The sequence below is a fragment of the Empidonax traillii genome, unplaced genomic scaffold (assembly GCF_003031625.1).
Source record: "Empidonax traillii isolate 1590-97213 ecotype Southwest subspecies unplaced genomic scaffold, ASM303162v1 scaffold883:size360155, whole genome shotgun sequence".
In the NCBI taxonomy this organism is placed as follows: domain Eukaryota; kingdom Metazoa; phylum Chordata; class Aves; order Passeriformes; family Tyrannidae; genus Empidonax; species Empidonax traillii.
In genome coordinates, this window is record NW_020956076.1 from 113,932 (window position 1) to 127,355 (window position 13,424).

The window sequence follows — 13,424 nt, forward strand, 5'->3', positions numbered from 1 at the left end:
AAAGACAGTAATTCAAAAGCTATAGTGAAATACCATGATGTTCTGCGGTGACAGTTGTCTGAAGAATATATAATCAATATGGTTGTCTTTTCATCATTTCTATGAGTTTAAGAAAAAGTTATATGAAAAAATATTACTGGGAGAAAGAATATAAAAATATTTTTCCCCTGTTGGAGAGATATTGCATTTTATTTTGAGAGATGTTTGGGCTTTTTACTGAGAAAAATAAACACTGAAAACAGAAGGTATCATATTGAGGGGTTGTTTTTGGGGGGATCCTGAAGTGCTGATAAAAACAGAGATCTCTGCAATTACTTACAGACCATTCAAAAATATTTTGTCCTGAAATAAAGATTGATGATGAATTTCTGACTATTCCTTAGTCTTGAATGCCTAAGTAGAAACATACAAGCTGACTGCAGAGAAAGAAAACTGAAGGAAAAATTGACTGACATATGATAGGAAGTTGAAATGTATGATTTGGGGATTTTAGGTCTCTTTCTTCTATTTGAAATAAGAAGCTTAGTCCCATGAGAATGTATAAGAAACAGAAGTGAGCTGGCTGAGAATTTTCTACTCCACATTTTCTTTGACAGAAAAATGCATTTTTGATTAAACAGAATTTTTTTTCTTGAAAAGTGTCTGCCTTCATTTAAAATGTAGCTTTCTTTTGTCTGAAAACAGAAATTCATAACTTCTATAGCATAAAAAGGAAGTAAAGACTCTAATTTTGTTTTGTTTTGTTTGATGAAGACTCAAAACACTAAGCCAAGCTTCTTCAGCTACCACCCTAGTTATCTGTTATTGTTATCTGAGGTAAGTAGACTTAGGTAAGGTAAGGTGAGGTAAGATATATATATACCACGTGATTTTTTTAATTATACAGACAAATGGCATAATAGGGCATAATAGTACAAACAAGAAAACAGAAGAAAGAAAAAAAAAGGTAAAGATTGTTATTTAGAATAAGATTTAAAAAATAAAAAATAAAGCTAAAGAAAATTAACTTACTGTCTTAAGTGATGGAAATATGAAAAAAAATGAAATTTTAGAACAATGTCAGCAATACTATGGCTAAATACAAATGACAAAATGTTACCTCATTGGTTTGTTCCAGCTGTGTCAAAATTCACTTTTTGCATTCACTTCTCTCCTCAGCAGCCATAACAACTGTCTGCATAAGAATCCAGCTGCTGACTTAATTTTGCATTTGGCCAGTTGAATATCATGCATACATCCCAAATTTAGGACTCAAGAGTTAGTCTTTTACCTTTAAATCTAAAGATGCTCGTCCAGCCATTAATAGGTTTCTTCATCTCTTATGTCTTTATGTTCCTATTAGCCTGCATTTTTTAATTCTGTTGATGTCAGAAGAATGAATGGATAAGAGAGCTGTGAATAATATGAGGTAACATGAAGTGTAGAGAGGTGCTGATTGCACAGCATGGTTGGGAAGGTTGATATGTTTGCCTAAGGCAGTGCCTCTCTCTCTGCTACCTTTTGCTTGCAAAAAGGGCCCTGTACTGGGCATGCCAGAGGGAATATATGCCCAGCAATGCCACACTGACTTGTGATGCTTATAAAATAAACACTTTAACATCTCTCAGGATACAACTTCTCCAAGGTATCTACCTGTGTGCTTGTATTTGGAGCAGCTCATGTCCATGAGCAATGCATGAACATCCTGGCAAGTATAGACAAGTTCAAATAAATGAAAAGCCTACATCCCCATTAACAGGTCAAATTCTACATTACAGAGGTGAGTCATTGACAGGCAGACAATTCACAACACGCACCATTCACTAGAGACAGTCGGTACTGCCTTGGCTGCTGCCTCTTCTCATAACTGTGTTTCTTGGTCATGTGCTCATCATAACTACACCCATCTTCATTTTTTTTTAACGGAAATGTTTTAGGTGTAGTGAGGAATGGTCACCTCTGAAACAGAGAGCATTCCCAAGGTTTCTATGTTCGTCTCTCATCTAATTTTAGGAGAGGCAAATACATCTCCAAGTGAGTAGTTTTTCTCTTTGAGATGGTATTTGTGCACATGCAAAATGTGTTTTCAAGCATTATCGCTTTTCACCTGACACATCATAAACATGTAACTGTGTAGTAATATGATCTGTTTCTATAGAGACCAAGCATAGTACTTTAAGAGTACACACAAGAATTTGTAACCAATGCTTACGACCTTTCTGCTCCTCTGAAATTTCTATCCATTGCAGGGGTACTTGGAAAACAACAGATTCCTAACCGGGTCTTGAGGCAGCATCGGAAGGATAACCCCCTTATCTCTGCCATCTACGACCAAAGGGAAGTTAAGGCAATATCCACTCTGCTCTTCTCTTCCAAACAGCACCAGCTCTATGTGATTCTTTATCCTTGTCCTAAAAAGCTTCCCATGATGAATGCTCACTAATTTCAGTTAATGCCAATGTATCATTACCTTTGGCAATGCCTAATTTGAATACTTTTGATGTAATGCCCTGGTTAGCATGGTGTTGTGGTTTAACCACAGCTAGAAAAGCATATTCTTTTTTCCATAAGTAGATTTTTTTTGTCTTGGTTCCTCTTTTTCTTCTCTTTCCTTCTTTTTTTTTTTATTTTTTTCTTTTTCTGGGTGTGTGTTTTGTATTGTTTTGTTTTGTTTTTTGATCTTTACCACCTGAAGATCCTGCTGTGACTCTACCATGTGTGTACATAACTCATTGGTCTGCTGTAGATTTAAGAAGAAGAAAAGCTGAACAAATCCCAACATAGTCAGAACACTTTCTCTTACCCTTAGGCTGGAGATAGGCCAGGACAATGCCTTTTATTGAAGAACAGAAATATAAAATGTATCAGGTCTCTTGAACTGACTGATATGTAGAATTTACCAAAATGGAAACCACATGTTTTTAAAAATTTAAAACACAGAGGTGGCTGCACTAGCATTATACTCACATCTGGAAGCAGCCATCTCTCACAGAGGTAGCTTTGTAAATCTTTTCTGGGGGCACCACCCTAAAATTCATTTTGCCTGGGATAAAATACAATAAGATACACTGAAAAACAAAAAGATAATGTAGGAACATCATATGGCTTCATATAGAGGTTGACAAGAACAAAAGGACAGACATCGAACAGGAAGGGAAAGTAAGTTATGTAATTTCAGAAAAAATTTGTTTTTCCTTATACTCATGAATTCACTTGGTAGAACAGTGTAATTTGTTACCTAGATTGTCTTTGTTCAGCTTGCAAGTATATGCCAAACTAAATTATACCTTCTTACTCAAAAAAATGGTTTCCTGTGTATACTCAAAACCATAGTTTCTTTATCGACTGGAATAAGTTTTTACTACTCTTTGCCACTTTTCACCCCTTTAGAGCCAAAGGAGCTGTGGGACAGTGCTTTGTGCATCATTTTACATCTGAACTTCAGCCGCTTTATTGCTGGTGATACAGAAGGCAGAAGCACTGTGGCTTGGCATTTATTCTCCAAGTGGATCTGTATAAGTTTAGAGAGAAGTACTGCTAATAGACAACTAGTGTGGAAGCGTGATTCATTTCTGTGACTACCAGAATAGGAAATTCTCCAACTTCCAGGCTGAACTGTAGGTAGGAGCTCCTGATCTTCACCAGAGGTTTCTCTGGGCCTCTGATTTAGAGAACAGGGCTTAGGTATATGAGCACAAGGAGCAAAGAACATATTATGTACTCCTCTTTGAGTCTTGGTCGCTTTGCTGGAGAGATTCCTGGTGTGGAAGTATCAGCAGGAGGCAAATGCCATATGGGTTTGAGCTCTGTAAAAGAGAAATGGGTATATCAAATTTTGCAATATGGAGTAGAACCATATTTTTATAAGGAGTGTTGACAACATTGAAAAGCTAAGCAGCAGGCCAGAAAAAGATTATCTATGCCCTTGACTGCCCCTCAGAAACCTGTCCCTAGCAATAAACAATCGAAGCTCCACTACTGTGTAAATTTCAATCTGTACACAAGAATCCAAGGGAAGCAAGTTCCAGTAGTGTCACACGGCTCTTCACAGAGTTGAAGGTAGGTAGATCTTCTAAGTAGCACAAGGGCTTTAGCTTTTCTGCCTTCTCAGCTGTTGGAGACAGATTCCTGCCAAAAGAGCCAGCAGTTGGGAAATGGCAAAAGAAAAAAAACAGTTATGTCCTTTCAAACAGGTGCACAATGCCTGCAGCAAAGAGAAAGACACATGAGAACATGCATTTGCACAAGGAGGCATTAGAATAAAAAGGCTTGAGCTGCAGAGACTGAAATATCTTTACAAGATGGCAGGCAGCCAGAAAGCTGGAGGCGGGGGGGGGATGACTGCTTTTTCTTATTTTTCACATTTTTGATTGAAGGCACTTGATTCCGATTTCAGCTATGTGGTTATATATTGATGCTTAAAATGTGAAATCAGCTGTTATTCAGAAGATGATTTAACAAGCTAGGCAGGAATATCTGCCAGCATAGCTAAGTTCAGAAATCAGGCACAGGGTTTCTGCCAAAAGAATTGTGAATTAAGAAACCATAACAAAACACAACCACATCAGCCAATATATATTGCTGCAGATTAGATCCATATAAAAACTATTTTCTCAATATAACAGGAGTATTTAGGTGTCTTTTAAAAGATTTTATTGAGTTTAAGATAACACATTTTGCATTTTACTATACAAAATGCTGAAACGTCTTTCAATGGATGCCTCTATTTTTGTCCTTATGTGCAATTGAGTTCTTTATGCCTGCAGAATTCTAAAGTAACATAAAGATAGCTGTATATGTACAGAATATCTGTCAAAGGATTTGGCCTTTGTTATAACAACCATGAGTTTCCAGGATGTACATGCAGCCATCTGTACCTTTCCTTTAAGTGCTTATCTGGGTGATCCTTCAAAAAATTAAGCCTATTCTTAGAGTTACAAAGATACATATTTTTCACTCATGTGTGATTGGTGTTTAGAAAATAAAAGCTGTTATTCTCAGTTCCCATCTCTCAAACAATTTAACATTTTCAAAGAAAATATATACTTTATAAGTGAATCCAAGATCCCTCTAACTAAATATGTTCCATTTTCCTCACATCTTGAGAATTTTATTCTGCTTCTTCATTGACAAGCATAATGAAAAAAGTGGCACAGCAAGAGCTCTGCTTATTATTTGCTTTGATAGACATAACTGGAAGGAAATGTTCTAAGCTCCAAGTATCTCAGGTAGCCATTTTAAAAGGCAATATTTACACAGTGCCTTTCTGAGATAGAGAAAAGACTCAAAATTCAAAACTCCTATCTGATAACATCCTGTCCACTCATTCCAGTTTATTTTGCTGAGGCTTTATATGATGATACAAAACAAATATCACACAGTTGCAATTTTGGGGTTAGAAATTTTGTGTCAGTTCTCATTGCCTATAGTTTCAAATTCTTCGCATTTTATGACAATGCATATGAAGGCTTCTAACAAAAAATCAAATCTTTTTGTCATAATCTCATTGCCATAATATCATCACCTTTGGCAATCATGTCTGACAGTTCATGAAAATGCAGATTGCCATCAAACTCACAAGGAAGGAGCCCTCAGATGCCAATGCATCCTCAGGGCAAGGAGTCAAACTACCAAGTTTATTGCTTTTCAAGTGGTCATATCCCTTTGGCATTTTTCCCCAGTCTTTCTCCTCCCTAAACCTTAGCACATAGTAAAAAAAATAAAGATGTCATACATCAAAATTAACATTAGTATGAAGATTTTTTTTTTAAGAAGCCTAGATTCTGAGTTTAGATATGCTCTAGATAGGTTACAAATTATACTAATAATTTCCATACCTTTTCTTTCAAATGACATATTTTCTTTAGGATGAATTTAATATTGTATCCTAACTCGATTTTTTGAGGAATTAAAAATTTCCAATTGTTAAATAGGTTAGAATGAAACATTTTGTTTAAATAGACGGTGGGGGAAAAAAACCCACAAATAAAGCAAAACTAAAGTGGTTAGTGTCAGGAGTTGAAAAATGAGAAAAATTAAATTCAATGGCAGTATTTAAGAATCATTTGTGTGTATTAGACAATTGTTACGTACTGTTAAAGAACAGAATGCTCCACAGTGCCTATCTGAACACTAAGAAAAATAGTTGTCTGACAAGGTCTACCCTGCCCAGACATGAATGATGCCAAAGAAGATAAGAATATGAAATCTATAATATATACAGGAACTTTAACATCTCAGCCCACATGAATTTCCCCAAAGCTCTTTGTCTGAGGCTGAAATAAATCAGCCAGAATAAAGAAAGATTCACTTCTCTTAGTATTTTTCCACTTCCACAAGGGAAATACCTTCTATTCCCCCCAAAAATCAGTCTTAAAAGAGGAACAACAATTGATTTTTGTGTCTTGAAGGCAAAAAATTGCTACTGACCAATAATCGTGTGCCCAGTCAATCATCAGCAATGTGTAAACACCAAAATAATAAGACTCATCAGGATATCAGGATAAGAAATATTTCTGAGACAGAACATGAAAAACAGAAATTCACTGAGAATCAGAGGTAGAAGTTACTGACAGGTATCTGTTAAAAAACTAATAATCTCCTCTCTCCTTCAGTTGAATATATTCTGGTGTATTAATTCGAGCTTCATTGATGAAGTTGGGTTTTTTAGGATACTGTGTGTTTAGAGCAGCTGTTGCAATCTTTGACAAATGCAATGCTGACTCTATGACTGACTCAAGTCTGTTGTTCATTGGTGACTTTGAGTTTCCTAGAAGTGAAATTAAATAAGGATAAAGTGCGAAGCACAGCATGGGATAAGAAAAGGAGATGAGAAGAAAGATGGGGATACTAGAGAGAGGTGAAAATCTACATCAATTAGTTCATTATTAAGAGCAGGCTTTCTTTTCTGATGTCACAGTTTTGCATTGTAAGGTAATGAGAGGGTTTCAGAAAAAAAACAGATAAGCAAATACTACAAAGTTGAAGTGATGAGATTACAAAAAAATTCAATTATTAACCATTATACCATTATGTATTATCATGTTATTTGTTTGTAACTAGAGGACAACATGGTTTCCAGGGTCATTAGCAAAAATGTAGTAATGGGCTGAACTCTCAGTTACAGAGATTATGCCTCAAAACAAAACTTAAACTTGTAAAATGTACTGCTGTATCATAAGATGGTGCACTGAAGACTGTGTGCATACCCTCACACAATCAGAACCCAGACTACACAGCCACCCCTCAGGAAGATCAGAGCTGATCCTGCCTGTTTCATCATTCCTTAAATTGTTTAGGTCCCATCCTAATGCAAGCAGTAAGCTTTTTCATTCCTCTAAATTCTTTTATTCCTATGAAGTTCATTCCAATAGTGAATATTTGTTTTTGCAACCATAGTGATAACAGATAGTTACCGGACACAGTACCCTCAAAGTATTTTCAACTACTCTTTTTGAAATTTGACTATATTAGGGTCTGTCTGTGGTGATGGTGCCATAAAGATACAGCCCTGATATAATTCTTACATCAGTTTTCAGTTATGACATTAGCAACTGTTCTGTTTAAGACTTTTCAGAAGTTATGAAGACAGAACATTCTTTCATCTCAGCATTTCCCTGAGAAAATACAGTTTCTCAGCTTTCTTCATAACTTCACTTGCGCTTGAACTCTTCTGGGAAGAGATCTACAGTACCTAACACACTCTCTGTGTAGGATAAATTACCAGTAATTTATTTTACTTGACTGAAACATGTATGGAACTTTTCTTGAGGGCACATTGATATAGGCATGAAGGAGAATTTGTACTACTATCACAGAAAATGTATTTCTTTCACGTGACATGAAAGGCAGGAAAAGTAAATGAAGTGAGAGAATAAAAATTATGAGGAAGGAAACAATTGTTTCTAGTTTGGAAATAAAGTTGAGTAGAATAGATTTTTATCAACCCAATCAGATTTTGGGTTAAGATAAGGACTCTAGAAATATTAAATAATTCTAACATGTTTCTATTTTTGTATAGTAGACTGTCTTACACATTCTGTTGCTTGCATGTGTACGTATGTATATGTACATGAACATATATTTGTTCATGTGATATATATGTGTACATATGATAGACACTTCTCACAAGCTGTTAAAAGCAGAACCTATTTAGCAGGAAGTGGAGCTGATCCAGCAAACAGCTTTCCTAGCTTTTTAGTGTGCCATTTCTGTGTGACAAGGAATAAAGCACAATTGCCATTTGATCTGTGCAAGTAATGGAGAATAGATCTCAAAACTAGTAATCAAATTAATGAGGTACGTTCTCCAAGGAATCACTTCAGCAAAGTAGGTGTTTAGCATGAAAAGCTGAGAAATAGAAATAGCAAAGAGGGATTGAGAGCTTTATTAAAAGGCATAGCAAGGTTAGTAGCCCTGTAATTGAGGTAGGAAAGCAGAGCAGAGAGGTTGTTTTGTTTGGATGTATGAGAAATTCTGGAGATGTAAAATCAGTGGAGCATTAAAAGTTTGAATTTTGGTAAGTATAATAAGGCAGTGGGCTGGCCAAAGTAAAATAGAGTAGGAAATGTCCAACTGAAAGTTTTAGCACAAAAGGATTAAGGTTGAACTTGATCTTCCTCTTTTCACTCCTCAGTATTTAATGCACTAGAGTTTCTTTGCAACTCGCTTTACCAAGTGAGTTTCTGTTTTTCCTCCTCATATATACAACTGGCTGCTTTAATTTTCATTTGTGAATAAACCAAGTAAAAAGCATCACATTTAGAAGATACTTACCTTGCTATATTTGAAAATACAGTAGCCACAGATTAGAAAATGACAAAAACATTAAAGCGTACCTTAAAGAGAAGCAGCAACTCAGCAGTATTAGGCTCTCCAGATTTCTTGTGGTGTTTGAAATTAATAGGAATTGTTTAAAAGTGGATAAAATTAATAATGTAAAGTAAAAAGAGGAAAAATTAATCTGCCTGATATATTTCAGTGTGAAAATGCATCAGTTTTTAACTGGAAAATGCATAAAATAGTTATAATGTAAAATGATAACCCCTCAGCCTGCCCAACCCCCAAACTCACAATAAATTCCTGCCATGATACAGGCAGAAAAGTAATACTTCCAATAAATTTTATTTGTTTCAATGAAAAGATAATCTTGTCTGGGAGTTGTGTTTTTTTAATTTTATTTAAATTAAGAGGAAAAAGAAATCTGGTATGCAGAATGTTTCTCTTTTAGGTCTCTAACTGAGTATAAGTCTGGTATGGTGCTAATAAAAGATTATCATCTGGTTTACGATCTTTGCAAAAGGCACTAAGTGGTCCAAATGAATGTTTTCATGGCCATGTCACAAAAGCAACTGCCCTGCACAGTATTCTCACCCTGAAAAAAAATTGCTTAAGGAGATCCCATGTAAGTCAATGGGATGATGAAGGCTTTCCAATGAGCATTCCTGCATGGATCAGTGCAGAAGGGGCACAGTGCTGATCAGCTCTTAGATTTTCACTTAATCATTCTTCAGTCATTTAGCTAATAAATTTTTAAGAGGAGGAAAATCAAAGCCTGGGTGCAAACACAGAAAAGGATTATTCATTCTGGAGCTGTGAATGGATATTCGGATAATACGACACATGTTTCAGTTCTACTCCCACAATATTAACTCCCTGGCATTTCTCAAACCTGACTGCTGTCTCCTGGCAAATTCCCTGAAATACAAAGTCGCAACCTTTTCTTTTGTTGAATAAAATAAAAATGTTTTCTCAGATTTTTTTCTAGGAAGTTGTTTTCCAAATTTGCTAAATATATCAGCTACCTCTGTGATTTCCATGCCAAGGCTGCTCAAAACCCATCATCGAGACATAAATAGAGCTCAGCAGTTCCTAAGGGGTTAAACTTGCTATTCTGAGCTGAGCCAATTTCACTTTGTATGTTCTGCAGTGCAGTGAAAGTTAATTCATTCTAAAGCACAGAGCTTTCCAGCAACATTGTTAATATTATAATGTTCCTTTGCTGCAATGTCCTAGCTAGTTTATTAGATGAGAGAAAAATACAGATGTGCTGACAAGCAGAGTTATACCTACCCACACTGGCAAATTTTTTATTAAAATTACTTTAAATCATTTTTATGCAGAATTATAAGCTCCTTTAGAATTCTAAAGTAGTTATTTTGATTTTTAGTTGCGCAGCTGATTACATTTGATATAGGCCGTTTGTTTACTTTTTTTTAATAAAAAGGTATGCTTTTCTGATTGTGTGAGGATAATTTTTCTCTTCTTTAAGATGCAGTAGAATTTCCTGCATTAAAAGGTGATTGGGTTAGATGGGAGGTACATTTAAAGATACAGAAAAAAAATTAATATACCAAAATAGTAACACAAAGACAGACATTATGTCTGCTGTTTCTAACAGGAAGGCAAAACAATCCAATAGTCCTAGAGTGATTGCTGGGGAAAATACAAAACCTGGTTGATCCCACACGCAATAGCTATAATGAAACAAACAAAAAAAATTCCTGACATTTCTCTGCAGAATGGAGTGAAGGTTGACAGTACATTCAAAGTCTAATGCATTTATTGGGTAGTCTCTTTCCTATCTGAGCTCTAGCAGTCAGATAAAGGCAGAAACAGTTTATTACAATATACAAAGGGCTCAAAGAAAGTCATCTTGCTGGTTAAACTTTAGCAGCAGACAAACTGGGAATAAAGGTACCATGACAAGGTTTAACGCCTTTTCTTCCATTTCACTCAACACAGCACTGAATTCTAGTGGCTTTTGCATTATTTAAAGCCTACTTTGTGCCTGTATCTTGTTGGATATTTAGTTCCCCTTGATGTGTGTATGAGGCAGCTGATTTCACTTTCCTCTCAGGGCCTTGACTTGAGCTTCAACATACACAGAACAATGTCATTACTGTGGAATTGATACACCTGAAAATCCACACAAACAACACCCTACCGTACCTGGCAAACTACCTGGCTTATCTCTGAGAAGTGCTTGTCATCACCTCCAAAGGCTGAGCTCTTTGTAAAACCTATCACTGAGGAGGGTGCAGCACAGCCACTGCGCTTTCCATAAGCCCGTGCAAAGTGATAGCAGGAGCACAAATGCCAGAGGTAGGAAAGGTGGTCTCTGCCCAGCAGTCATTCCAATTGAGGTCAGCGCCAAAATCAGTGCTGACTCCAAAAGCCAAGCTACGAATGGGCTGGAAGGAAAGGTAATCCAGATCAGAGGAAATCTTGTACAGTGAAAGGTGGGGATGTTGTGTTCACTCTTCTTCTTTGTCTCTGTTACTTTTTGACAGTTCTCCTGGTTGACATTAGTTTTACAGACATGCTGCTTTCCCAAACTATCACTGTCTTTGGAATATAACTGTCTTCTTAGCACCTCAAAACCAGCTGCGGACTCATGCTTCAAGGCACACTTGTAAGGCAGTGTTCATATCTTCCTTGGTTTCAGATTTTGAGAGTTCAGCCAGATGATTTGATTTGACTGCTCAGGACACAAAGAAACATTTGGTAATTTCACTTAAGAAAAGGTTGAAAGGAGATTTAAAAACTTCTAATATATGTAAAGCGCTCACATTTCTCAAATTCTGAATTGATATAAAGAGGCAATGAAATAATGCTAAATATGCTAATAATACTAAATATGTAAAATTAAAAATAAGGATTTTTTTTAAAGTGAAAAAGTATGAAAATAAGTTACGTTGTAGAATCAGCTTTTAGTCTTGAGAAGAGTTAGTTGAAATAGAGTTAGCTGAAATAGAGACAGCTTATCATTCTTTATCCTTAGGCCTTTGTAAGTATGATCATACAAACAAGCAAAAAAAAAGCAAGTGCAATATTTTAGAGGTAGGAGAGTAAGACATTTAATTGCAACAGGAACATAGGTGCCACTGAATGAACAGGATGTCTTTAGTGGAAAAGACAGAGCAGATGACAAGGAGAGTCTCATGGGGAAGACAGTACAAGATAAATGCCAAGAAATGAGTAAAAAAATAAGAAAATCCAGAAAGTGGCACATTAGTGATGTATTGAGTGGAAGGTGAAGAATGCTGTCCCTCATGTGGGGCACTTGAATAGGAAAATACTGTGTCTAAAATTTTCCTAAATTGAAAAGCTCTTCTTTGTGTTCCTGGAAGTCTCCAAGTCTCCTTTTTTAACCATGCTGACTGCCTAGGTGTCTCAGGGCTGACCTTATTTTCTATTATTTCTACCAGTTCCTAGAATTATTTAAGTGCAGCACAATAATCTTGAAATGACTCAGTGTAAAATTAGCTGCCTTGTCTATATCAGGGAGAATGGTGATTCAGAGATGTTATAAATTTGATCTGAGCTTGAGATTTCTCAGACAAACAAGCAGAGACAGAAATAAAGTTGGCTAAGAAACCAGTCTTTCTATATCATATGTACTTAATCATGGTGAATAACTGTGAAAGGCTAATTAAAACAGTACTTAAGGAAGGCATAGACATGGGAAGGCATGGCTAGCATACCAGTTCTGGATCTTTCGACAGCGTTATAAATGTTCAGCAGGGAGATTGGAACTAGATGATGTTTAAGGTGCCTTCCAACCCAAGCTACTTTATGATTCTATGATTCTATGTTTCTACATCCAAAAATGAGAATCTGACCATGTCTCATATTCACTGCGCATCCCAGGCACATGTCAGCAACATATCATGGTATGACACGTGCCTGCTGCCTTTTGAGGCTAGAGCTTTCAGAAAGAGGAAACCAACACCTCGTGGACTGGATCAACTTCAACCAAGGCCCCAGTAATCTGCAGGTATTTGCAAGTCCATTTAGATGCTGCTTTTCTGTTTGTTCTGGTTTGAGGTTGTTGTGGTAGGTTGACTCCGGCTGGACACCAGGTGCCCATCAGAGTTTCTCTATCGCTCTCTTCCTCAGCTGGACAAGAGACAGAAGTTATAATCAAAGGTTGAGATAAGGACAGGGAGAGATCACGCACCAATTGCCATCATGGGACTCAACTTGGGTAAATTAATTTAATTTATTACTAATCAAATAAGTGTACAATAATGAGAAATAAAACTACATTTAAAACACCTTCTCCCCAACCCCTCCAGCCCCTCCAGAGCTCAACGGCACAGGAGGATGGGGCATGGGGCTGTGGTAAGCTCATCACATACTGTCTCTGTTGCTCCTTTCTCATTACTCTGTCCCTGACCCAGCATGCAGTCCCTCTCACAACAGACAGTCCTCCATGAACCTCTCCTGGTCTTCCAAAGGGCTACAGTTCTTCAGGAACTGTTGCAGCATCAGTGCCTTCCATGGGTGCAGTCCTTCAGGAACAGACTGCTCCAACATGGGACTTTGAGCAACCTGGTCTAGTGGAAGGTATCCCTGCCCATTGTAGTGGATGATCTTTAAGGTCCCTCCCAAACCATTCTATGATTCTATGATTCCACTTTATAAATTCCATAATTTTGTTT

The 13,424-nt window shown here is 36.6% G+C and overlaps 1 long non-coding RNA gene across 2 annotated transcripts in view; it reads right to left on the reverse strand.

Moving 5' to 3' along the window:
• LOC114067226 overlaps nucleotides 1–13,424 on the reverse strand; it is a 63,685-nt gene that overhangs the window by 9,080 nt on the left and 41,181 nt on the right. The window contains exons 2-3 of one of the 2 annotated variants that reach the window (XR_003573351.1): nucleotides 3,562–3,785; nucleotides 2,947–3,022 (exon numbers count right to left, since the gene is read on the reverse strand). This is a non-coding gene — a long non-coding RNA (uncharacterized LOC114067226). The remainder of the gene's footprint in view (nucleotides 1–2,946; nucleotides 3,023–3,561; nucleotides 3,786–13,424) is intronic. The other variant, XR_003573352.1, reaches the window with a different exon arrangement.